The sequence below is a fragment of the Fukomys damarensis genome, unplaced genomic scaffold (assembly GCF_012274545.1).
Source record: "Fukomys damarensis isolate Sample0158 unplaced genomic scaffold, DMR_v1.0_HiC HiC_scaffold_26, whole genome shotgun sequence".
Lineage (NCBI taxonomy): Eukaryota > Metazoa > Chordata > Mammalia > Rodentia > Bathyergidae > Fukomys > Fukomys damarensis.
In genome coordinates, this window is record NW_022900938.1 from 19,627,500 (window position 1) to 19,650,520 (window position 23,021).

Below are 23,021 nucleotides of genomic sequence, written 5' to 3' on the forward strand. Positions count from 1 at the left end.
AAAAAAAAAAAAAAAAAAAAAAAATCTGTAACTAATTCACATTTCTGGCTTCAGCCAAACTTGCGGGTTTTTTCCATCTGCTCAGGGAAATAACAGAAATGGAGACATTTGAAACTGGGCAACAAGCTGCCTCCATATATCTTTATAGACTGAGTCCTCTTTCCCCCTCTTATAGGCCACATGGAGTAACAGTGTTGTTCAAGATTCCTGAAGGCACCTGGAACTCCTAAGAGAAGTGCCCTGAGAGGACCTCAAGCAGTTCTCACTTTCCTCATTCACCCCCACTGGTACCTGAAGAACCCACCTAAATGATAGACTGAGCAACGCTCTACCCAGAATCTACCTCAAAGAATATCCAGTTCTAGTTGGTCATTTCAGTACAGGAAACCAAGGCCCAAGCATGTGAAGAGTTAGTAGAGAATTTGGACTGGAGCTCTGTCCCTTGGTCTCCATCCCAGAGATCTCTTTCCAGTACACAAGTTGCCCCATAGTTTTTAGGGATTGATAGTGTTGCTGGTTGGTTTCTTCTGAGGAGTCACTGGGTGAAAGTCTTTAGGTGGTTCTAGGAGTTTAGGCATTACTGGTGGTCTGTGGTCATCCAGAGTTCCAGATCAGCTCCTGAACAGAAATAGCTGCAAACCCCATAAGTTCAAGGCAGATGCTTAGACTCAATGGGATCTACAGATTCCCAACTATCACCCAGGTGTGTTGTCAGGACATTACAATTCATATAATTGTAAAATTTTCTGCAACAAATATTACTTTTATGATAAAAATACTGTTATAAAATATTAGCAGTGATACTAATGCCTCTTTTAACATCACTATGTAGTTTATGATGACTTTTCCTATAGACATCTCACCTTATCCTCATAAAAATGTGACGCAATATTGGTGTCTATATTTGCACATGAGGAAACTGAGGCACAAGAAGGATTGAGAAATTTGTCTAAAGATACTTAGTTCTTTAGGAACTAAGCAGAAAAGGAACCCAAACCCCCAAGTGCATTGAACTAAAGGTTTCTTCTAATTCTCTATGAGTGCATTATAACTCCATCTTACTGAAAGTATACTTAAGGAATAAAACTGTACAAGAAAACAAATCAACAACAACAACAATCACAGAATCAAGGAATTCAATAATTTACTTACTACCAACATAGCATGTACCAAACCTCATGTAACATTTAGGCAGCAGCAATGTTCTTTTCCACGACACAGCTTAGAACTCACTGTAATTGATCAGGGTTATGTTCAAGTCAGTGGAACACAAATTAGAACTGGGGTGTCTGGGAACTTGAAGTGAGTTATAATGTGTGTTTTTGCTTCTTATTTCACAAGAAAGCCTTTCTGTCATCCACAGCTTTAGCAAGGAGGGAGAGTTTCATGAAGAGCCACTGTGGGGTTCCTTACATGGCTTTTCTGGGAGGATTGCACACAACTGCTTTTACTGACATTAAGCTGGGGCAAAACTGCGGCTTCAACTAGGGAAAATTAAAGACTTAGGGTAAATGGCTCTGTCTTGGTCATTTTTACTCATGATCTGGTGTCAATTTTCTTTTTTTTTTGTACCAGGGATTGAACTCAGGCCCTTGTACTTGCAAGGCAGGTGGCAGAGTCAGATGGTGGAACCACTAAGCCAAATCCCTGGCTGGTGTCAATATTTGATTGTAACTTTCCAGATGTTTTAATTTTCTGGAAAGAATAGAAACTGTATTATATGTGCCTGGGTAGACACACACCCATACACTCACACACATGCACACACACGTAAGTAAACATTAATTGGAGGCAGAATTCTGCTTTAAGGGTCAATTCTGCCCCAGATTTCATGAAAGTAATAGTAGTATGATGATGTTTTAACTACTGTTTTGATCCTTGGCTTATTTTTACTTTATTCATTAAGCTTTTTGTATGTACTTTATTGTTTCTGTTTTTCTAATTATTTACATTTCCTAGCACTTCTTTTTTTCTCTCATTGAGTTTATTGGTACACATTAGGTGAACAGTACAGTTACATTCATCATTGGGCTCTTGTACCTTTATGTGACAGGTCTGGGTTCTCATTTTTTCCCCTTACCCCTTCCCTCCTTTCACCCCCTCCTCCCTTCCCTATTAACAAAAACTTTATATTCATTTTTTCATTTTCTATTTTTTTCTTTTCCCTTATTTCCTTTCCCCTGCCCTTCCCACTTCTCCTACACCTTTAGCCCTTTTCTTCCTATTTTGCATTGTCAATTATACCATTAGGATCTTATTTATTATTACAGTTTTTCACACCACAGAAACTATTCAGTATTTACACATGTATGACTTATTTATTTCACTTAGGAGTATATCCTCAATATGCATCCATTTTCCTATGAATAATTTCTCATTCTTTATGGCTGAGTAATATTCCATTTTATACAAAAACCACATGTTCTTTATCCAGTCTCCATTTAATGGGCAAACTGGCTGTTTCCAAGTTTTAGCTGTTACAAACCGTGACGCTTCAAGCATGGGCCTGGCACATTTCTAATATAATTTTCACGTTAGGCCATGGGTGTCCAACCTCTTGGCTTGCCTGTACTGCACTTCATGAGGAAGAATTGTCTTGAGCTGCATATAAAACATGTAATATACTTAATAAGTGTAAGGACATATTCATTGGATTCAAAGCTTTAAAGTAGAATCCAATATACTCAGCTAATTTCTTTAAAGTGCTATTGTGTAAGATCATTTTACAAATTATAAAGCAATATACAAATGCAAGATAATATGAACATTAACGTAATTCATTAATTAATTTTACATACTCATTAGCCAAGTATTTATTTTTACTCATCACGAAGCAGCACAATGCCAAATATTGGATAGTGTCAAAGTTTCCTGAGACCCCTTTAGTTCTGGTTTGGGATTGTAAACAGTATTTTATCCAGTGAGTGATGTCTCTTTGAAATGGATCCCAAATCAAAAGGGTAACATACAAAACCCTTCCATTTTAAATTTGGAAACAACTGAATTTGAGTAAAATTTTGAATGCATACCTTCCTATTCAAAACAAAGATTAAAATCTCTTAGCCTATTCATCTAAAAGAAATCCTTGGTAAGCAAAGTCTGCATCTACATAGCTCAAAGTAGTGTGGGTATTTGTTAAGTGTATACTTAATTTTTATCATTGCAGAAAGCAAATTAGAATACTTTATATCATAAGAAGATTTTTTCTTCTTTATTCCTATTCATTTTACTTATTGTTTTGCTGTTAATGTTGGGTATTTTGAGGGTAGTTTGAGAACTGAATAAATAAATATTTTGGTGAATTATATTGACCAAATAAACAGAGTATGTGGGCTATATGTATTCATTCTTTAACTTTGCTTTGTTTTGTTTTTTGGATTTTGATGCCCCTCAATCACATTAGAATCATAGTATTAGACTCTGCTATTTGAATTTCATTGTTAGAATTTTATCTGGCTGAATAACTTCTATATTACTTTATTATTATTTTATGGGACTTTATTGAATACTAAAAAAAAAGAAGCAGAAAGTGAAAATCATTCAAGAAAGCTATATTTGGGATCTATAGACAAGTACTCATTTTACAGTTTCTGCTTATATTCTATATGAACCCTGATGGCATCAAAAGGGATACTGGTGTTCCATTTTGTTTTGTTTTGATTTTTCTTTTTTAATAATCAACTCGTGAACACAAGTTTGAAGCTCCTTGAGAGTAGCAAATTTATCTTATTTTATTTCTCAAGCACATAACTAGGTCTGGTCTTATTTGTTAAATGAGTATACTAATCGATTATGGTAACACTAGCAACATCCACCCAAACTACAGAATGAGGATCCATCTAGGACTAATTGACATTCAACAAGAATTTTAAAAATCCCAGCAAGCACCAGCATCTAGCTTGAGCTAAGAATAGGGTCATGTTATGATGTTGAGCACAGGGAATTTTGTGATGTTGCTCATCCCAGAATAGTGATTTCCCAAACACAGTGCTGTGTGAATGTTTACAGGTCCACAGCAAAAGGAAAGAATTTCTTTTAAGAGAGACAATATAGGGACTCTGTCCTAAGTTGAAGTATATTCCATGCGAAGTATTTCATCCCTGCATTATGGTCATTTGTATTGCAGTATAAATTTTTTTCCTTCATATATGAAATAAGGGGAAAAACGAAATTGGATGAGTTTTCTCTTTTTGGTGAACTGAGAGTGGGAGGAGTTGGCCACTTTGTTAGTCCTCAAACTGGTGAGATGCTTGGCTTCTTCATGAAATGCCAAGGTAAGGTAACCAATGGACCACAGAACGTAGCCCCACAACCCGCTCTTGTGACAGTAAATGGACCTGTGAACACAAGTACCAGGGAGTTGCTGTCACTCTCATGACTGCCTGCAACAAAGGTAATGAGGAGCCACAACTCCCCTCTTGGTGTCTGTAACTTTTCCTGTGCTGCTGACCACAGGTGAAGTCTGGATAGTCTGCTTCCAATTAATCTCAGTGCTCTTGGGGGCTGAGCTTTTAATCAAGTTTTCTATACTAAATGATTCATTGCATTCTCCTTTCTTGGAAAGTCTTCAAAATCTCTTGGTCCCCAAAACCAGGTGGCATTCAAAAGCATTGAAGTTGGGAAGGCAAAAGCAGGTCATGTCTCATGTGATGGCAAAGGCATTCGCCAGCCTCCCTATACATTGTTCTGCTGTTCGTGATGGGATGCTAATTTTCATCCAGAAAGTCTAATTAGTCAGGAGATGAAAACTCCCCATACGACACAGGGCTGTTTAAGATCACACTGTCTACCCTCATTGTGCACACATGTGCACTGAAATTGTTAAAGAAAACACTCTGATGCTGGCATTCCAGCTGCCTGAGAGTTCAAAAGCCTAGATTGTCATGTGCTTGTTGCTATTATTATTCATATTGAGAAGACCTTTTCATCTTTTTTTAAGTTGGTCCAAAAAATTAGGGTGGTGCTTTTCTTTAAAATAGCCTGAACACAATTTAGGAATGAGATAACATCTGTCACAAATGAAAACTCTAGGTTGTCCTTAGTCACTGAAAATTCTCCCAGCAGTCTCAGCAAAAGCAGTCAAGCCTGGCAGGCAACTGTCCTATCTGGGTAAATACCATGAGGCTAGACAAATGAGGAAACTGAGCTTTGAACAGATGCTCCCCTGATCCAGCATAAGGCATGGTTAAACAGCAAACTCAACTCAATAAGATCATTGTTTGGCAGAGAAAAAAAAATATATATATATGCAATGTCAGAGCATCCCAGACTTGCTTAGCTATGTGTCTGAGAACGCTGAAAATAGCCCTTCCTTGCCATGTGATACAGATGTACAATGTACTAACCTGGTTACCCCTATTTATATCAGTAGTGAATGATGAAGATATGTTTCCCAAACCTTCCACCATGAGCAACCTAACAGACATGGAATTCGAAGGGTAAGAAACATATGTCCAAGGGAATGTAGACTACCCAGATGTTGTAAATTAGTTGCCAGGGCAACTAGGTGAGACTCTATGAAAAAGAATAGAGTCTGTCTATGAAGTTAACTCCTAAAGTAGCTCGGACGCTGCTTTTGACATCTAATGACATTCTGCAAAGAAAGTTCTGGAACTAGAATTATGTTCTAAATTCTGCCATAGAACTATCACTTTCTGAGCCACGATTTTGTTTTCTAGGCCTTCCTCAGTTTTGTTATCTGTAAAAATAGAGAAACTAGACTTGATCCTCTCTAAGATCTTGAGCATCTTTAACAGGTTCCAATTCAAGTTTATCAAATATCAAGAGAAGATGATTAAGGACTAGCAGAGTTTTCACAATAAATTTATGTCAGGCTCCTCCCAGTATCCTGAACATCATCTCCTGAGAGACCACAGCCTAAGGATATGGAGAAGTGGATCAAAATGTGAAATCTAATCTTTGACTCAGAAGGGTCTGACACTCTGGTTCAGGAGTAGGACAACATGCACAAAACCGCCACGCAGGGTAACCAATGTCAAATGACAAGTGTGGAGTGCAGACACTACACAGCATTCACAGGAAGAAAGTCCCAAGGTTCAGGGCAGAAAGAATCCTTAAGGAAGAGGTAGACCTTTAGCCTAAACTCTGAAGGCAAGCAGCTAAATTGGAAAACTCAGAATTCTTGCATATCTAAATTTATCATGTAACAACAATTAATGTGAATAGTTAAGGAAAGCCCCATCACTATCTGTATAATTATTAATATCATAAAATTATTTCAATTTATAAGATATTTTTGTCCAGTAGATATTTCATAATTAACTACAAATTCCCTTTAAATAATCATATCAGACAAGCTAACTCATGTATATGTGATACAGTAACTAATTTTGGTTTAAATAAAAATTTTAAAATAAATTGGAGATAATTGTTGAAAACTATTCCTAACAAGCTACTAGAATTTTTTCCTTGAACTTCCAGTGAGTGTCTTCTCACCATTTGTAATTCTAAGGTGAAACACAGGATAACAAATAAAGCAGTTATTTGACAACTATAAAGAATTCTGACCCTCTCCTTTGATCAGAGACAGCCCGGCAGATTGTCCCCACAATAAAGGCTTGTAGTGGCTCTGGTCTGGACTTGATTTTCAGCCTTTTTTACCTGACATATATGGTGCCAAGACCCGGGAGGAAGGTGGTTGATTAAGTGACAATCCCCTGCGGAACAGGGTTGATTGACCTTTAGGCCGTCTCCCCTAGACCACATCTGCCGAGCCAAGACCTCATTGGAGCTCTCTGCCTTTACCACTGATGACAATAGGCACCCACACTGGTCACTGATTATAGGGTGAGTAGGCAGTTTAGCTTCCCTTTACTTAGGTCCTCTGTCTCATTCTTGTTCTCTCCCTCTGGGGACTTCTCAGAATTCCAACACTTGGTCAGAGAATCCCTTTTTGCCACTGGGCGCAGGACCATGCCCCTGGGGGATGCCCCATCAGCCCAACTCCTCTAGTTCTCCCTTTCCAGGGACTGGCTTAGGGAGTATCAAAAGAGACAAAGACATTCCTCTCTTTTGCCTCCTCCTAGGGAGCTAACTCCTCCTCAACCACCCTAACATGGGCTCACAACAATCCAAACCCCCTCCCTCAAAGCCTCTTGGCTGCCTCCTGGCACAATTTCGTTCCTTTGGATTGTTGGAACCCAACTTTAATTGAAAATGACACATTTTTTATTGCAACCGAGTTTGGTCTCAGTACAAAATAGACAATGAATCTCAATGGCGAGAAAATGGCATTCTTGATTTTAACATATTGCACAGTTTGTGCAACTTTTGTCAATGCAATGGAAAATGATCAGAAAGCCCCTGTATCTGAGACTTCTAATTACCCTCTCACCCTTCCCTCTATCAAACCTGTTTGCCCTCTCAGGTACTTCTAGCCCAAACTCTGTCCTCCACCTCTCTCGACTCCCACTTTTGATCTGGTGTATCACTCACTGCTCACACCTCCTCCACCCTATAATCCGGCCAGCTCTTCCATTTCCTCCTGCACTTCTTCACTTCCACCATCTTGTGACCCTTTCTAACCTCCACCATCTTGTGACCCTTCCTCACCTCTGCCATCTTGTGTCTCTCCACCACATACCTAGTCTCTCCCTGCTCCTTTAGCCTCTCCCAAATAGGAGAATGAGCTAACAACCACTTCTCTGCTTGCTCTTCCTTCCCCAGATTCCTCAGAAGAGAGAGGAAAGCAAGTCTGCAAAAAAAAAAGTAAAATCCTTTCCTGGCCCTGCCTATTTACATATATATATCAACAACTTGTTTGGCAGGCTGTATTACCAAGAAATTCCATCAGGCCCTACATAAATATTGGAAAATAAAATATAAGGTTTTAAAACAATTCAAAGAAAATGTAATGCTTAAGATTAAAGACCAAATGCTAGGTTTCAGTCCAGTGCTGGTAACAGGCTACTTGTTCCACAGTAAAATCAGCTGCAATGTCCTACCAGGCAGGAAAATCTTAAAAAACAACTACAACAACAAAAGCATACTATAAATTCTGGCTAATTGACAAATGTACCTTTCATCTTCAACTTAAAATAATGTTTGATTGGTGGTTAGCTTCCAGATGTTTAATCGATGTATTTGAAACATTTCTTTTACACTGCAAATTCTTAAATCGTACTTGCATGATTAACTTGACCTTCTCTCTCCTTTCTGCTTACAGATTTCTGACAATAACTATAATACAAGATTATGCTACTGTTATAAAGCAATTTTACTCCTTCTGATTTTAATTGCAAGAGATCTCAATTAATTGACCTGCAAAAGTTTTGACTAATCTTAAGAGATGTTATAATTCAATTGGCCAAATATATTTGAGTACACTCTAGTTTCATAAATTGTCTTATATGTTTGTCTGTGCCTGTCCAATTGTTTGTGTTTGTCCAATTGTACTTTTGATAAATGTTAGTAAAGGCATGCCTTCCTTTCTCCCAGGTTGCTAGCTATGATATCAAAGATTAATTTTGATTGTAATACACATTGCTGTCTACATTCAATAACTCAAAAAGTATATATATATGTGTGTGTATGTGTGTTTTATTGGTTACAAATAAATTATTAATTTCTACAACTTGGTTTTACAGGTTATATAAAAAACTGTCAAGATAATTAAGATATACCCCCAAATATGTTGTTATATAAAATGTTTACACTGGTTATCATCAAAGGGTTGAGTTCTAAATATGTTATTGTGATATGTTTATATTATTGGTCACCTTCAAAATATATTTTCTGTGGAAAAACAAGGTGTAAAAAAGTTCCTTTTGGTATCAAGCTACATTACAGGACCTAAGGTTTCATATAATTGTAATAATAATAATTATTTTTTTTCTGGTGTGTAAAATGTATTCATGTTTTCTGACTATACAGGTCTTCTAATATATTGTTCACAGCAATAACCTTTTGATCCAGTATTTGCCTTCTCTTGTGCTCCACCTACTCATGATTACAGGTACATTTGTAGGCCCATACACTTTCCTTAGATGGCATCCTAAGAAAGGTAATAACTTAAGTAAGAGTTTCATCATTTTTTGTTTTTAGAGGGGAATAAATACATTTAGCAATGGTTATTTTATACTAAGATACATATCTAAGCTTGTTACAAAGATAATGTCATCATGATTGTCATGCTCAAATATTATTATGTGTGGCTCCTGATTACAAGTTTTTTCTGTTAATATTCTATGGGAAATCAACTACTAGAATAACCATGATTGATAAAAATAATAGCCCTCTAGCTATATTTTAGATTCCAGTGTGCTTGCTATCTAGATAAAGTTATGATAGTTAAGCTCCTACGGCACTACTGATGTCAATAATCTTCTCTTCTGGGTGTTCAACCACCAAAGTGAAGAGACCAACACCAAAAGGTAACTGGGCTAAGAAGACTACCAATATTTTGGGCCTGGCGCTCCAAGCTCATCAAAGATCCAAGGTATGAAGGTACCTTTTCTACAACACCTTAGTCTTTGATAAGTCACCCAACCTCCTGAGCAGGGAGACTGCTGGACACAAGAGAACAAATGTAATGTGTGCTAAAGGAGGGTTACCAAGAGAAAAAAATCTCCCATGCTTTCACTGAAAGTAACTTGGTCAAGCAAGGCCATGACCCATCCTGATGGGTGACGCTGACATAGGAGCTGAGAGGCTGTATGCATGGTTCCAAAATAATGCCTAAAGAGACTTAACTGGCCTTGACAGATAGAAAGAGGTTCATATTGATGAACACAGGTCTCACTTTAACTTGGTCTTAAACATCCAGCAGAAAAGAATAACCAAAAAAGGCAGTCAATGAACAGGCACTAGTGATAGACTTTTGAGGCCTACCACTCCACCTCCCTATAAAGGGACAGATTTCCAAGTGGTAAACCAGATAACCCAGTCTCAAAAAAGGCTACACCACCTATTTAATAGCACCCTCCGCTATCTCCCTGTCAGTATCTCAGACTGTTGGATGTTTATGTCCATTTATTCCCACTCCTTCACTCCAATTCCTGTTCCCCTAGGTCTCCCATTCCCTACACAAACCACTAACCTGACATGCACAGGGCAAAATGACAACATCACTTGCCTTGCTTGTTCCCTCTTTATCTCAGAAGAGTGCCCAGTCTGCCTATCCAACGGCCTATATACTTCATACACATCTAGAAGGCATTCTGATGCCTCAACTGATCTGAAATTTTCTGTTACATAGTGTTTCTCAGCCCTCCCTTGACTAACTATATGGAATCCCAGATGTTTGAAAGTACCCTCTCATGGTCAAAGGCCAACAAGAGGATGGCCCCCTCCTGGTAACTTTCTTGACGGAAGTGGGGGTCCTCACCGGCATGGCAATGGGTATAGCATGTACCTCTACCTCTACACATTTCTATCAGGCATTATCAATAGAGATCTCAGAAGACATGGACAAAATAAGCCAGTCCCTAAACACAGTGCAGGACCAGATTAATTCCCTAGCAGCTGTCTTGCTCCAAAATAGATGTTCCCTCAACATGCTAACAGCAGCCCAAGGGGAAACATGCCAGATTCTAGGTGAAGAGTGTTATTTTGTTAACCAATTAGGCATAGTCAAGGCAAAGGTTAAAGAATTACAATAATCCATTGAAAACCTTAAGAAACAATGGGGTACATGGGGAATGACCCAAGATTACACCTGGCTCCAACAGATTATGCCATGGCTACTTCCCTTACTGGACCTGCTGACCTGTGTGTGTCTTCTGGCAATGGTAGGCCCCTGTCTGTTTCACTGTTTTCAAAATTTCTCGCAGGACCGCATGAGGGCATTTACCAACCCAACAGTCACAGGACTCATCATGGCGGGGTATCGGCCACTGCAGCAGAGGGAAGAAGCCCCCACCTTCTGCTGCGCCCACCAGATCCAGGTTTAGCCCCAACCTTTGCCCCTTTGTCAGTTTGAAGCAACTCCAGAAGAAGAGACCTTCACCCAATAACCATAAAACAAAATCCTGGAATGTTCGATTCCCCTTGCCTTAAGATGGCCGCTACATAAAAAGAATAGCCTTCTTCCCATACTGCCCTGCTTCTCACCTAAAAATATGGCCTCTTCCACTAACAAGAGAGAAGCCCCTCCTAGTGATGTCACAAGCTTTCCCAATCCCTAGCCACTACATTACTCAATCCCGCCCCAGTTCCTATAAGCCGCACCCCAGTCCTATAAGAAGCTCTCCCTGTCTCAGCCATATTGCTCTCTCTCCTTTGATCGGAGATGGCCCGGCAGATTGTCCCTACAATAAAGGCTTGTAGTGGTTCTATTTTTTTGTTTTTTTTTTTTTTTTTAAGGCATTAAATACAATTGCAGTCAAATTTTTTTAAAAAAGTATTCTGTGCACTTCAAAATAAAAGATAAATGATAGGAAACAGGGAGATAGACTTTGGGAATTTGGTGATGGGAATAATGAGAGAAAGAGCAAGGGAAGGGAAGTAAAAAGGATCAAGATGCAATATGTATATTTTCCAGTTGCCCGTGATGAATTTATTTATTTTGCATTGCAAACATATACTAATAGAAAAGGGGAAAATAACTATGCTGTTGTCATCACTGACCTTTTAAGTTTTAAATTGGTGGATATGGTTAAGAAAGTAGATCTAACCATTGTTCTGCCACCACATAGCTTTATTATGTTGGACAATTTCATTCACAACTCAACAAGTTTCAATAAAGATACACGCAAAAGGTTCCTCTTGGCAAGTGCAAAAGGAATGCATAGGACATGTCCCTCCTTTTGGTGTCCCCACAAGGATTACAGTACCCAGGAGAGAGGAGAACTTCTGCTGGCAACATCCAGGGTGAAACAGAGTGCATCAAGCTGTGAGCTAGAATTACAGGATGAAGACTAAAGTCACGTAATTAAGCCATCCTGGGTTTGTACCTCTGATAATGTTTGAATGATACATAGATAAATAAGTGTAAAATGGGAAAATACTCAGAATTAATGTCATACCTCATTTCCAATTAGTCTCTTCTGATCTCTGCCTCACTCTCACCACCTGGCTTGTACATGCTTAAATCTGTAGGTAAACATGAAATCAGTTTACATAAAAGCACTAATTACCACTTGAGGGTAACAAACCAATCTTTTCATCTATTTTTAAATTCTTATTGTGAAGCCTTAAAATATACCTCATTTTAAAGCATCACTGATTCAATTTTAAAACATTGCCAAAACCTGCTTTGCTAATCTGCAAACTAGATAATTCTTCCCCAAACCTCAGCACACTCAGCAACAATTTAATAGCAAATATCTCTAGTGGGACCTCGTATTACTAAGATTCTATTACTTTTTATATTGCCAAAAAAGTGCTAGTGCACTCTAATGCATTATAAATAGTTCCAACCAGGCAGTGCATCTCAAAATATGTGAAAGTTTATTTTTTGCACTCGGTAACCTGCAATTTTTATCTTGTGTATTTATAACCTATAATGTGCCCTTCTACAATTAGTACAAAATGTAGATTACTAATCAACTTCCTAAAGTTTCTGGACATTTTGTTTCTGTTAATATGATTACTAAGGGTGTTTAGTTGTATGCTTACTAACCCAATCTTGCTACTGGATGCCAATTATAACCATTTCTTAAAATAATTGCATATATGTCTAAAATCGGCTCTTTTAATTATATTCTTCTTAGAATATAATAAAGGCTATGTGCCCTTTTTTGATTGAGGGTATTTTGTGTTCATGCCTCTTAAAGAATTTCGGTTTGAGGTTTAAGAGGCAGATATAAGTACTGTATGCACTTATTCAGTAATTCTTGTGAAACATCTTAAATGACCTTTACAAAGTGTGTGCCCACCCAACAACTGTGATGCGTCATATCTTGATAGAGACCTTCACATCTGTAAAAGTGCCCAACTTTTGAAATGTTTGAGTTTTTCCACATCATTTCTATTCCAAGAAGACGTATATGAAAGTTTGTCAATTCATATATACAAAGATATTTCCACATGGGAGAGATTTTACAGCACTCGTCAAGGTATTTCTCCAGCCATTTCAGGCTCGTTCTTGTTTTAAATGCATCCTTACTCATTTTGTTTGTGGACACTATGCTATTTATTTATTTGTAGTAAATGCTATTCATAATACAAATCAGTCTTAACAAACTGTTCACATTCTTTATCAAGGGTGCCTTGCAAAATGCCACCTTGACCACAGAGCAAATCAGCTGCTGACATTTGCACCCAGTGTATACTGACACGTCAGCGGCACGGAGAGACAGATAAGCTCCAGTCTGTGTTCCCATGTCCTACAGGAATTCTCTAAGGGTCACGGAATGAGACTTTTTTGGCCCAATTCTCTGCTCTTTCTCTACCTTTCTCTGCTTCTCTACTACATTCTAGTATATGCGCTGCCGAAGCGAGCACTCTCTACTACATTCTGTATTTCTACATTCTCTATTCTATCCCTTTAAAATTCCCTGTCAATATTACTTACTGTCTATTTTTTTCAATTTATTATGAGTTATAATTGTCACAGGAACTAAAATACTCCAACTTTTTCTCTCCTGGAAACAGATCTAACTGGCAAGCTGGGTCATAAGGAAGGGACTCGTCGATGTACTATGAAACACGGGATGCTAACTGGAAACTTCACCTTTGACACACAGCAAAGAGCCTACACGTTGGGCTGGTTCTGCCCACTGGGATGAAATTTTCCACCCCAAGGAGGGAAGCAAAAAACAGCTCTGTGCTCTTTTTGGAGGAAGTGCAGTCCTGCTCCCATGCTGTTTCCATGGTATAATCAAGACTGCATCCAGAGGAAAACTCAGTCCCTGACAAGGCTAAAAGGACACAATTTAGTCTCTGATGCTCTAGTCAAGTGCCTGGCAATGACAAAGGACCATACAGCTTTTCTGGGTTTTCAGGGAGAAGTTTCTCTTTTTTTCAGCTTTAATTGAGTTTATTGGTACATTTTAGGGATACAGTACAGTTACATTCATTGTTGGGATCTTGTACCTCCACATGACAAGTCTTGATTCTCATTTTTTTCCCCTTAGATAATGAAAAGATGGAAATAAAGCATTTGCAGATGGGGAGGGGAGGAGGGGGTGAAGGGAGGGCAGGGGTAAAGGGAGAAGTTTCTTTATCTCCCAATTTCCCACTTGATTTCTGACAATCTCACCACCTACTACTGTTCCAAAAATACATTTGTGCTATGGGCATGGTGACCAATGAGCCTAATGCCCAGCTGCTCAGAGTCATGGACAATTCAAGCTCCTTCTTTTACAGACACAGAAAATGAGACCCAGAGAGCTATATGATTTTTCAAAATTACACAGTTATGTAGGATCTTCATGCTTTCTTTATGGGCTCAGAGTGGGGGTGAGACAGTGCTCCGGACAATTTTTATTGCTATTATCTAGATCACAAGTGACAATCAAAACCAAGGTGGCAGGGGCAGAGAATGGAGTGGTGTATTCAACTTTGGTTTTCAGATGTCATGGGCAGGGGGAGGGAGGCTTTATATTATTGATCATGAAAGCATCTCAGCTCAAAGAAAAACTGTTTGACTTAAAAGTTAGTCTCCTTCTAGTGAGGCACAGTTTGGACTCCAGAAATGAGGAAAAGCCATGCCAGTGTGGACTACTACTGGGGGCAGCAGTGTAGTGGTAGAATGTGAAATAACACACAGCCAAGTGAGCTCTGACTCCTCCACTGAGTAGTCCCAACTCACTCTGGGACAGCCTCCCCAAATTCCCTCTTCTCCCTCTAAAGCTCCTCTAGCATTTTTTTCTATACTCCTGGACGGGCTCACTGTCTCCTCCTTCATCTTCCTCGCTTGTTTTCTTGTATAATTGTTCCTTTTTTGACATATCAAATTTGCACCTCTGCTTTTAATTGTTTGCAGGTATTTCTTCTTAACCCTGGGAGTGATCCCCAGTTCTTTGGATTTTTCTCCATCCCCAAAACCTCATATGTACGTATGCCTGGTGGTAAAACCCATCGGATATTAGACCAATATTAACATATAAGAAAATCGTTCAGAAGATAATTGTAAGTGATAGAGCTAGGAAAAAAGATGAAGACATTTGGGTTATAAAAAGGCAGTTGGCATTTTTCCATTGGCCAATTGCCTGATTCCTTAGTGGCCTTGAACCTTCTTCACTTATTTTCCTGTTGTTTTGTTGCTTTTCTAGAAATTATATCACTTTGGATGAATGAACTCTAAAAACCAGTGGTCTGAATGCTCTTTTAGGATCTGAAAGTCACAATATCCACATTGGTACAAACTCAAGTTCGTGGTTTTCTAATACACCTGCCCCTGTCTAACCAAGGGGAAATTGGTGTGTAAGGTGAGGAATAGTATATTTTAGAACAATTTCTCTCTGAAGAATACAAGAATGAGGTAAAGTACTCAAGTCTCACCTTTTCAGAAAACCCAAACTCTTAATGCCACATTTTTCAGTGTTTTTGTTTTTTCTTTGTTCTGTTTTCTGTGCAGGAGATAGAATCCAGGGCCTTGCAAATGTTAGGCAAGCACTCTAGCCCTGACCTACATCCACAGCCATCTTTCTCAGGCTTTTACAGGATTGTAGGACCATGTCTTCTTCACATCACTGTATTTTATACATAAAGAAGCTGAAAATTGCAATAATAAGAATCATTTGCTCTTTGAGATTTTTAGAAACTAAAATGGGGTAGAGAAAATTAATTGGTGTAAAAAATAACTTTTGTCTGGCTGGAGTTTCTTAAATAAATTTCTGTTTACTATATAAATACGAATGCTACAGATCTTTGTGGGAAAATAAGCATGCTAATTTACAGAGAATATCTATTCATAGTGATTGTTCTTCAAAACTCAACTACTAGATTGTGAGGCCAGTGGCCCCCCAGAAAACACGTTCATGCAAGCAGATCACAACAGGGAACGTGGATGAGATCGCACAGCTGCAGTTGGCTTCCTTGAATGTCCTCTCTGGAAGTAGCAGAAGAATCCTAGGAAATAAATGACCTAGGCTCCAGTCTCAGATCTGCCAGTAAGCAGCTAGATGGTCTTGGGAAACATATCCAGTCTCTCCAGGTCTTGAGTTTTTTCATCTGTGAATTAAAAGCTTAAGAGCTTAAAACTTTCTTAATGCTTCCTTCTGGCTCTGAACTTCTCTAAATTCAGTGTGCAGAGCCAGCAAGCGATTGCATAATCCTCATGAATGTGCTCAGGGCAGATGTGAGTTTAACCACTGCAACCAGCAAAGCGTAGAGGGCAGAAAAGATTTACGGACTGATGCGTGCTGGAGCAGCACCTGAACAAGTGAGGACTACAGCTCCTGTGAATTCCACACACCCTTTTTACCAAGAGGACAGGATATAGAGAAAGAAGAGACTTTTTCCAGGGAAAATGAAGGGAACCCAGAAAGCCATCCTGATTCAAGAGTGCAAGAACAGAAAAGGTGATGGGTGAGAACTGCAATGATTTTAGACCTGATAAGTGCGCTGCTGAAGTCTTTGCTTGGGTCAGAAGATCCAGCTAGTGAAAGACCTCCTGTCATCTGTGACCATCACAGTGGTCAACTTTCACAATTCTTTTAGCTCTGTTACCCTGGTGGGACCAGCAATCATTTCCCCTCACTCCCTCTCCTACTACAAATGTCAAGCCACCATGAGTCCCAGGTACACAGGATTCTTTGGTAGACTCAAAGTCTAAAGTTGAAGAGAGAGATCTGGGTGTTCAATACAATGCCTGACCCAACACCCAGATGTTAATTTTAGTGTCTTAAGTATGCCAAGACCACAGCTCCCTAGACACAAATTACCCAGCCAGCTTTCCAGAGAAAGTGGCCCTGATTCAGGTGCCAGGTAAGTCAATATTCCATGATTACATTTCTCATCATTGCATCAACACCTAAATGTGCAAGAATGGGAAAGTGAGAGCCAGTTGCAGTAAGGAGTGCTGATCATGTATTCCTAAAGCAGTCTTAAAAGGACAAGCACAGGGTAACGGATTCCTGTCAAGGAAACCCAGCTGGACTTCTATGGCTGCTTTCAGGGTACAGCAAAGCCAATTTTGTTTGTGTGTTTTGTTAGCTTGCTTACTTTTTAATGAGAGAAAAAAAGATTGCATTTCCTGTGCTTCCTGTGTTTTTGTTTTTCAGCACTTAAAATATGACTCTTTTGTTAGGAAAATAAACTATAAATCTTTTAATGATGGTGCAAATGAAGAACATTATACTTCTACTCCTAGAGACATAAGAATGTCTTTTAAAACATGATATATAAAGTGATATGTACATGTGTGGGCATAGAAATTTTGAGACCTGGTAGTTAGCATAGTTCTCTAGAGGAAGAAAATGTGAATATTGATTGTACCCAATGAGATATTACCTGGGACTTACAGTCACAGTGGGACTTTGTATTTAGACTACTTTCTCACTAACTTTTTTCCTGTATAAATTCACAGACTTCTGACTATAGAGTGTGCTTACTATATTCTAAGAATCTTCAAGCCTGGTACAAGTCTTTATTCTGAAAATGAATAGTTCTGTCTTATTTCTTTTATTATGAAAGTTTTGGGGACAGCCTGTTCCCCACACATTTCAAAAAGTCTTCCTGGGTCTTAAAAACAGAGTCTTTCCTCAGTCTAAACCCATTTTTTCTGTTTGGTCCAGGGACATGGGGAAAGCTGGTCAGTGTTCTGGAAGGTTCCTCCTTATTGCCCAGAGGTTGTTAACTTTGTATCCCTTCAACCCTCTCTTCTCCTACCTCCATTCCTGTGTGCTGGGTCTCTAATTCCTGTCATCATGGCCCTCTTTCTATACATGGATTCTGTGCAATTTTCACACATATGTTTTCAGTTACAGACCCAAAGTATAATATTCCAAGACAAGCCCTGACCTGAGATGAATTTTACACAAGATTGTTTTCCAGCTGCAAATGATACTATCTTAACACAGTCAAGATAATACTGCTTTCCGGATGCCAACACAAGTTTAGGCACTCAAGACTTTTGAAATGCCAGATCTTCCCAGCCAAATTTATTTCAAATTGTACTCTCTCTGTATGCCTTCTCTCACCACCCACTACCCTCTAATGAAAGTCACTGTTAACAAATTTGTGTTTTAGCTCTTCCAGTGGTTTCTACTTTAACTCTAAGTAAGTACTCTGCCTGTACCTGTCTTTCAGCTTGAAATAAATATCATGCTTACACCTTTTTGATTTTTCAGAAGCTATGGACTTCTCTCCATGAAAGATGAAATTTTACTCACTTTTATGCTTTCCTTTTCTCATCATCTCTTCTTCAATTTGGATTAATTCATGAGTTTTTAGCTTTTCAGTCGAGCAACACTAACTTTAAATGATTCATCTATACCTCTATTTCTGTATCTAGCCACTTTTGGTAATAAGTACTGATCTTAGTACTCTTAGAGAAGAAAGTTAACATACCTCAGCATCTCTGGAATTCTGTCAAGGAATAGCTTTTACAACTATCATATTTTCAAGCTGTTTTACAAATATTATGGCTTCTGATATTATTGTTATAAAAACATGATTTATTGCAAATACAGGAAGATGGAATCCTCTGTCACCAAACTTACGCTATTCAAAATACAATGTTCCAGGCATCACAACTGGATGGAATCTCTATTCCTAAACTTCAGAAATCCATCAAAATCATGCCACAATTTAATTTACTTTTTATTTGAATCCTGGCTTTTGGACAATACTATAAACACTGTAACTGGGTGCGAATAGTTGAAACAAATTAACTTTAAAAATTGATTGCAAAAGTCTAGGGTTAAGTCTCAAAGGAAAAAGCTAAAGATGAACCAAATTTTCATTTTTTAGACTATGAACCTAGAGGGAGACTGAGAATGTTCGTTACTGGAAGAGCCAGTTTGGATCACAGGTGAGGACTGGGGCACATTGGCTGACAATTTCGGGGAGGTATTAATTCCTGTAATAGAAAACATTGTATGCAATGAGCACAGGACGATTCTCCAAATCAAAGTCCAAATGCTGTCACCAGGCGAAAGAACAGAAGCAATGTGGACAAAACAGTAGCATGCATGATTACAATAGTGCATGTCACGTTTTAATTAATGAATGACTTAGAAATTATCGATCGGATATTGTTCTTCCCCATCAGATTTTGTGTGCCACAAGGAGGTTTACACACAGTGTCCGTTCTGTTAATGCACATGCCTAGGAGAGTGTCTGCACATAGTAAGCACTTCTTGAATGTTGTGGAATGAAAGAAATGTTGCAGGCTGCTGGAATATACTGTAAATATTGTATTTATATCAGTTTATTTGATTAACAGCTATTTTCAGGTAGCTGAATTACATATTAAATAATAGACTGCTCTTTCCAAATGCATGTTGCCCTGGGGAAAAGAAGGCTGTTTTCTATTACAGGAAGGGTACTTCTCTACACCACTAGATTAGGGCAGGAGTACGATCTTATCTACATGCTTCCTAGACATAGGATGGGACAAAATTTCCAAAGTACTGACCAACAGTCTGAATTTTCACTGTCCATGCAGGACATCAGAGTTGCAGGCCTGAGGATCTCTGCATCTAGCACTTGCTAGGAGCAATATTTAATACCGAATCAACTACCTCCACTGTAAAGGTCTCTGCTCTCCCGAGAGCTCCATGGGGCTTCTCACTCTTCTCTACACCACTTGGTCTACTTCTTAAAGCACAGTGCCTGCCTCTCCAGCTACACAACAGGCTCCAGAGAAAGTGTGTCGAGTTCATCTTTGTATCCCAGAGCCTGGCACAGAGCTAGACAAATGAGAAGAACTCACTAAATGCTTACTGAACCTAAGTAGCCACCAGGAAAGAAAGTCTTGGACAAAGAAGTATCCTGAGTTCATAGAAACACCAGGCCAGACTCCAAAGCAAAAACGATTTTATCTTTATCTAGAACAATAAAACCCGCAAAAAATAAAGGGAGAAAAAAAGAGAGAGAGAGAGAGAGCTTTAGTTCTCCAAGCTGTAGAGAAGTTTTCAGTTCTTTTTCCAATGAACCCATGCATGAGCCAATCTCTCCAAATCCAAATCTGACAAAAGAAGCAACAGAGAAAGCAAATATCATCCTCTCCGAGGGGTTCATTCCTTCATACCAATCAAGGAAACCCTTAATGGGGGAGGTGCAGCAGGCGTCACTGTCTCCCCACCGTCCTCAGAAACTTAGTTTCACTTTGCAGAGGCTGTTCTTGTGGCTATGCTTGTAAAATCTGTAATTCATCTCTAGACAATAACTAATTATTACTGATTACTAAGAAATAAGTCAACAAAGATATTTTCCTGTTTACATTCTTATCAGAGTGTATCAGAACCATCTGTTTTCAAATTTGTTGTTGCTGAGCTTTTTTTTTTTTTTAATCCCAAGGGATAAATTCTCCACATTGTTCTCTGAACACACGCATGCAAAACGGCCTCTCAATGTACAATGGCAGTTTTCACTGAAACGTTTGGGTGAGGGGGAAACCCACATGTCCTATGAAAAGAAACAAAAGAAAAGAATTAGGTACTTCATAGAATTTATCTTGAAACAAAGGCTATGTTAAGATCTGTCCCACCTCTAATTGCTATCTCATTTGCGTGTATGATTGTTGGCTGTGCTGAGAATTTATCTGTGCAGCTTCATGATACTAAAGTCACTATAACCAAGAAAATATAGTACAAGATGCAACTAACACAAAGAAGATTCTACAATTTCACAGCCAATACTATGTGGTCTCTTTCCTGCATTGTTCATCAATACTAATCTCCTGAGAAATAAGCAATAACTAATTTCCCTTCTTTGAAGAGAGGTATAATTGCTCCAATGCCAAGGGAGCAAGAGTGTGAGATTTAAATCCTGGTACACACCAGAGCTACACGGCTCTGGGCAAACAATTAACCTTTGGTGTCTCAGTTACTTCATCTGTAAAATAGGGATAAGGGCTTTGCACAGGTGTGATGCCTGGACTAATTAGTATAATTATCATTACTGATGGGAAAATAATGTTGATCACTGGTACTGAATCTCATGTTAGCACCAGAAATCATTTATATCACCTCTGCACTGGATCAGTTTTATAGGAATTTGTAAAAATAAAAAGGAAAAGAGGAAGATAAAAACCATCTATGGAAGCTGAGAGACTACAGCTAAAATGGGCCATCTCTACATAGCCTCATACCTTAATGGATTTTTAAAAATAATTTTCATTTAGCATTTAGATGTTTTCCAAATTTAAGACTAAAGATGTGAATTACAAAAATACAAGGATATCTTTCAAGGTCTACCATCAACTCGTAAACTACACTGCAGCAAAATGCTTTCCAGTTCATAAGTAGGCGACATGACAAACTAGTAGAAGGTTGGGCTTAAGTCATAGAATTTTAAGTAATCAAAGTTAAGCAAAAGTATACCCTGAAGACATTGCTTACGTTCTACCGTTAGGTGTATCTTCCCCACAAGAATCCCATCTCAAATACCCAGAAACCAACCAGCATAGGCCCAGAGGCCCATGAGGCACAGCATTGGGAGACTGACAATATTAAAGCTGGGGACAGCAGAGTGTCCTTACACCAGAGCATAGGTAATGACTCATGAATTAACAAAAGAGACAAATTGAGGAATACAAAAGTGGTGTTTCTCTTGGTTCTCAGCCAAGACTCCTAAACGCTGCTGTGATTCCTAGGTCATGATGCAATGTCTACTTTTTAAAAATTACCTTTACATGTTGGCAAAAGTGACAATGAGCCACAGAGAGAAGTGTAAAAGATAGAAGGCTCTCAGAAGGCTGGTGTTCCATCCCATAATCTCTTTATCCCCCGGTAGAGCCTCCTGTTTGTCCCAGGTAGGAAACTTCTGTTGGCTTCTCATACTAAGAGATTTCCTTGCAGCAGAAAATTATCTTCCTTAAACTGAGTAGGCATCAAGGCTCAAATCTCCCATTTCTCTGAATAAATTAGCCTCTTGACAAGTCATTCATACTAGGGACTCTAACCTTTCCCCCATATTTACCTCAAAATTATTGGGAACAACTTTCCAACTGAAAGGCTGAGCCCACTGTCATTTCTGTATTATCCTCACCTATCACAGGAAATATAACAATTAGCATTTTTAGCAGGATTGAAACTGCTAACACAACTTCTCTGTGTCCTACACCATTAAACTTGATTAGAAATTCCTTCATGATTAACATTCATCTCACTGTATCACGCTTGAAGGTTAATAATGTCCGCCATCTCCTGAGAGAGGGGTAGGGGGATCATATTTATGAAATGAAGAGCAGCAGGCTATAGTCAAGAGAGGACATTTCCAGATCGATCCACTAGAGGGTGGCGTGGCCAAGCCGAGGGACTCAGAGGCAGGGTTACAGGTCCCCAATGCTGTAAGACAGCATTGTCAGTATTCCCCCTCTCTGCCCCTCTTCCTCTGTGGGTTTCCTTTCCAGTAAAGCCACTTCACAAAGAACAGAAGCCAGTGGTGACCAAGCCATAACATGACAGGGAAAAATATCAACCTATAACATTAGACGGCCTAAAGTAACAGCCAGTTTAATTCTTTGAGATCACTACTGTGTGAGAGAGACATATAATGTGACCCCGAGTTTAAAACTTTCGTGGATTCTGTAGCAGTATGTGTGCTATAGGGAAGGCGTCCATATTATATACAACACATAAAGAAGTGTACCTAGCTGCTAGCACCCCAGCTGTTCCTGCTTACGAGCCTGACCTGTCCAGGAAATGCAGTAGGACACTTTGTAGTAAATATCCTACTTGATTGACTTTTTTAGGCCTAACCACTTAAAATGATTTATATAATTTAGGAAGAAATATAAATGTGAGCAATAAAAGACAAACCTCACAAATTTCCCTTCTTTCTTTCTTTCTTTCTTTCTTTTTTTTTTTAGCCATTGAATTCATAAGAAGAGGCAAGGAACAAGCCTTTTTTGGTGTACTCCCTATAGGTGGTAAAGGGAAACATAATACTTTTTTTCCTATCTGTAATATTGTTCAGTGTAGCAAACCCTTTTGCTTGTTACAGTA

At 38.8% G+C, this 23,021-nt stretch overlaps 1 long non-coding RNA gene across 3 annotated transcripts in view; it reads right to left on the reverse strand.

Moving 5' to 3' along the window:
- LOC104850221 overlaps positions 1-23,021 on the reverse strand; it is a 54,038-nt gene that overhangs the window by 15,073 nt on the left and 15,944 nt on the right. The window contains exon 3 of one of the 3 annotated variants that reach the window (XR_776914.3): positions 11,985-12,051. The exons of 1 other annotated variant lie outside the window; for it this stretch is intronic. This is a non-coding gene — a long non-coding RNA (uncharacterized LOC104850221). Of the gene's footprint in view, positions 1-11,984; positions 12,052-20,413; positions 20,479-23,021 lie in introns of those variants that run through there. One more of the 3 variants, XR_776916.3, reaches the window with a different exon arrangement.